We start from the raw sequence: 4,830 nt of genomic DNA, 5'->3' as shown, positions 1-4,830 counted from the left end.
GAGTTATGGGACTGTTTGCCTGACTGGGCTTTAAACGTGCTTTGGCCTGTTCCTTCTTTCTATGCCACTATGCCTCAATTTTGAAATGAGAATCTTTATTCTGTGACACTGTATATTGGACATATGTAATTTGTTTTTTGGTATTTATAGGGGCTCACAGCCAAGAGTTTGCCTTGGGTCCTAGAGAAGACTTTGAACTTGGGCAATGCTAAAATTGTTAAGACTCTTGGGTTTCCTGGATATGAACTGAATACATTTGCTTTGTGAGGCAGACATGAGCTTTTGGGGACCAGGGGAATATTATTATGGTTTATAAATGAGCTGTCCCCCAAAAGTTTTTTTAATGCAAGGATGTTCAGAGGTGAAATTGTTAGATGATGAGAGCTCTAATCTATTCATGCGATTTTAGTTTCAATGGACCGATTGTGGGGTAACTGTAGGCAGGTGGTGCATGGCTGGGAGAGGTGAGTCACTGAAGGTATGTCATAGAAGTGTTCATTTTCTCTGCAGCCTCTTTCTCCTTCTTCTGTCTGCTTACTGACCCTATCAGAGATAAGCATCTTTCCTCTGCTGGACCCTTCCCCATTATATGCTAACTCAACCTGGACCCAGAAAAATGGAGGTGACCTCTGTTAACTGACACTTTTGAAACTGTGAGGCCCCAATAACCTTTCTTCCTTTAAGTTCTTCTTGCTGTGTATTTTTGTCACAGCAATGCAAAAACTGACTAAAATAGTGTGTGTGTGTGTGTGTGTGTGTGTGTGTAGATTTTAGTATAGGAGAGACATTTATAAATGAATTAATTTAGCCCCTCATCTAATACTATTACTCTCATCCAGTATAGATCTAGACTAAGTTAACTTAGTCTTCCTCTGAGGATAACCCTTTTGTAAATTTACCTGTTTACCATAAATTTTTCTACAATCTAAAAGTTCTTAATCAATTGCTGTTGTCTTTGGTAGGGGACATTACCACAAGAAATATTGTTGAGTCAACAAACTGAATCATTGCTTGAATTTAGTTTATATGGTTAATTTCTTTTTCCAAAAATACTTGGAGGAATTTTACCTAGAATCTTCACATCATGATGAAATGATGAAGTTGAAATTTTTAAAAAATCAGCAGCAGCTCTTTGTTCTTTATGACTTTTGACTTTTTTAAATTTTCAGATATCATTAATTAATTTTCAGATATCATTTTATTATATTTCCTTTCCATCTCCCTTGAAGAAATTCACAGACCTCTACATGTTATAACAATATTAGATAGGCAAGGAGGACTTCAGAGAATGCGGTTTTATGTATTTGAATGAACAACTGATCTTAGTTGTAGATATGAAATGAGCAGGTTGATTAAGAATGGGACATAAAGTCATCAAAGTAGAAGATTTCGTCTCAAGTTCAGTATCTCACTGGGAGGCATCTCTGTTTCTTTCTACAGCTGAAGAATTACACAAAAACTACTGATTCATCTTAATAATAATAAGCTCAGTATGATTCATGTGTCCCATTTTGGAGGGTTTACTGTTCTTAGATGTGAATAATATGAAAGCCTTTATAATAAATAGAAGGCAGGAATATTATTTTATTGAGATCTAAGGTATATTTCTTTGCATTTAGAATTTGATTGTACAATACCCAAAGTAGAGGGATACAAAAGCATTTGACTTGTAAGGAAGATTTAAATGGCATATATTACCTATTTAAGAAAGCAAGTTGAATGTGCATCTACATTTGAATATTGATCACAAAGAAGAAGGATAATTTAGTTATTTCACAATGATATAACCCAGGAATATCTGTGAGCAATGTATGGGCATAGAGTTGAATCAATAAATTGGTATGCAATATTATTTGTTCACTCATTGATCAATGTTTATTTTAAAATTCCCACTACCTGTTATTCTGCATAAAATTACCATGTCTTGAGAATACAACAATGAGCAAAAGCATATAGGGTTCAGACTCATGAATCTAACATAGAGAGACATAAATCAGATAATCATGCTCATGAATATCAGTAACAAAACTGATACAGGTTCTGAGAAAGAATCATGGTTCTAGACTAATAATCAGTTATATACTTACCAGCTTTCTAAATATGCCCAATTATCCAGTTTAGGAATCCCCGACTGACACACACGCTTTATTTCTTTTCATAAGAAGACAAAAGACTAGATAAAGCACCTCCTAGCTTCCCAATCCTTTCTGTTCAGGGCTACTCTCAGGGGGAATACCTATACAACTCATCCACCAGGGTGAGGCAAAGCTGTGGTTAAATGAACATATCCTCCACTGTACTAGAGACCCAGAGGACTAGTGAACAGCATACTCCTGATGATTCCCAAGAGTTGCTTGTGCATTCCACTTCCATTTTCAGTGGTATCCTGTTGATACCTAAAAATTGGTCAGGCAGAGAGAATTTCAATTCCAAAAACAAAATGCTGTAAGTTAAGATGCTTTTCCCTCCAGAAGGCTGTTTTATCGCCCTACTAATGCAGAGGTCTTCAAAGTCTGAAAACTATCTTAATATCCTGCAAGAATTGTTATATATTGAGGTAGTCAATGTGCAAGATCTAAGGGCAATATTCCTACTTATGCAAAATGGAAGCCTATCTTGGCTAATCACTTCTCAGAGCTATATATAGCAGCAAAGCCTCTGAGGATGACCTCAGTGCTCTGAAGAAGAGCAGCAGTCCTTTCTCCAATCTGCTGCCCTATACTTGCTGAGCACAGATTGAATTGGAACACTATCAGACTGAAGGCCAGGCGTCCCATAACTTATATGAAAAATTGTAGGACATCAATTGCACAACAGTCCCACATAGGCATCACAACAAACAAGACAAGTCCTTAGCAGAATAACTTCATGAGGCAAGTCTACACATCATAAATTTTACTTTTGATAAAAATTGTGGAATGATTCACTCAACCCCCAATCTATCGCCTTTCTGTAAGATTTAAAAGTTTAAATCTCTACTTCCCAGAGCTCCTTTTAACAAATTATTTATGGTAATTTCACTCATTAGATGGACTTCCATTAAGATCTGGAAGATCTTAATTAAGATCCATTAAGACAGCCAGAGTTTGTGGAAAAATAAAGTTTTCCTAAAGTGATATTCCAACTTCCAATCTCTTCCTTCCAGTGTTAAGAGCCAGTTTTCATAATGGTTTCTTGTTTCTGGCTGCTGAAGCTGCAGGGTATTTTTGAACTTAATTCTAGTACTGATCTCCAGTGAAAAAGGGTCTTCTAAGTCCATCCTGTAAATATCTAGAAATAATTTCTATAATATAAACCTAAAACATGTACTTTAAGGACTTTCTATGATTTTATTACCATCTAATTATCTAGATTAATTTTTTTTCTTCTGCATATAGGTAATGGTTTCTGTTTCTAATAGTCATAAAATATTTGGAGCAAGAAGTTTACACTTTTTAAGACTGAGCATCTGGAATTGTCTGACATGGTTTGGACTAAAGACAGTAGTGATTTAGTACCACAAGAAAACGGAATACACAAAGTAAATGGTACAAAATGACCAAAGAAAGTCTTAAATTATCATACATTTTCAGCTGAAATAAAAGCTGGGTGTTGTTAAAATGATAGTTTCTAAAATCAGTCTTTACAAGGACAGAGAGAAATACACACACTGGTAGCTTGTATTTATAACTGATATAGAAGAAAGAGGAGGGGGAGAGGAAGGAAGGGGAACAAATAAAAGACAAAGAAGAAAATGGGTGATGATGAGGAAGAGAATAAGTGGAAAGGGGAGAAAGGAAGAAGGAAATAAAAAGAAGAGAAAAGAAAGGAAGAAGAATGAAATGAGGGAGAAAGTAGGTGAGATGGGGGGAAGAGAGAAGAGGAAGAGGAGGAGTTGAGGAAGAGGAGGATAAAAAAGGAGGGAGAAACACAGAGAGCAATGAAATCAAAGTTTTAAATTCTTAGCTTGAGGTATTATAAAGGATCAGGTGTTTTTATGATTGCTCTAAAATGTTTTTGTACTAAGATGATACAGATAAAATTCAAAGGCAAAGTCTGATCATGTAAGTTTGTGAAACATCATATAAATGATGTTTATCCTTATTAGGTCCCTTATGTAATAATTGTGCAAAGACATGACTTCTCACAGTTGAAGTGAACATACTTAGGTGGATTCAAAAGATTTTTATTTCTCTGGTTTTCTAAACCTCATTAATCAGACAGCAACACAAGATGGCAGCCACCACGGGTTTGGGAATAAAGGTCCCTGGCAACTTCTGACTGTTGGAAGAATTCAAAGAAGGCCAGAAAGGAGTAGGAGATGGCACATTAGCTGTGGTATAGAAGATGACAAAGACGTAACACAAGATGGACAGGGACAATAATTAGGCCTCCAAGAAAAATTTATGAAAACAAAATATACAGCCTTAAAATACCTCTCTTTGTAAGATTTATAACAAAAATTAATATGAATGGAGTTAATAATTCTAATGGAGTAGTGGACCCAGAATCCGTATCAGTACTAGTAAAATGGCAGAATTCACATAGCATCAAAGTTGTTCTGCAAGAGCTGCAGTGCTTAATGATGTCTGAAGAAAATATGAAACTCCTGGAAGGACAGTGGTACAGTAATTAATCAAAAAGTAAAACCACAGGCCCTCATCCCCGTTCCATTTAAGCAGTCTTCATTTTCCACCATAGTAAATTTTCTAGATACATCTTGTAGATCTCAAAGTACTAGAAAGGAAACTCCTTTTCAAAGGTAATTTATCTTAAGATACTGTAAATGATACCAATTTTTTTGTCCATTTGAAATATGTAAGTTGTGCTTTTGCAAATCATCCTGCCAAG

At 35.5% G+C, this 4,830-nt stretch overlaps 1 pseudogene across 1 annotated transcript; it reads left to right on the top strand.

Annotated features, from left to right (window-relative positions):
• The first annotated feature begins 4,212 nt into the window (after positions 1–4,212).
• LOC308653215 (ubiquitin-conjugating enzyme E2 variant 1-like) lies at positions 4,213–4,615 on the top strand (annotated as a pseudogene). The gene has a single exon. The product of its transcript is annotated as a ubiquitin-conjugating enzyme E2 variant 1-like (transcript).
• The last annotated feature ends 215 nt before the right edge of the window (positions 4,616–4,830 follow it).

This window comes from Spermophilus citellus (assembly GCF_964194105.1).
Source record: "Spermophilus citellus genome assembly, chromosome: 7".
Lineage (NCBI taxonomy): Eukaryota > Metazoa > Chordata > Mammalia > Rodentia > Sciuridae > Spermophilus > Spermophilus citellus.
Note: the sequence above shows the minus strand (reverse complement) of the source record. Positions and strands in the feature narration are given on the sequence as shown.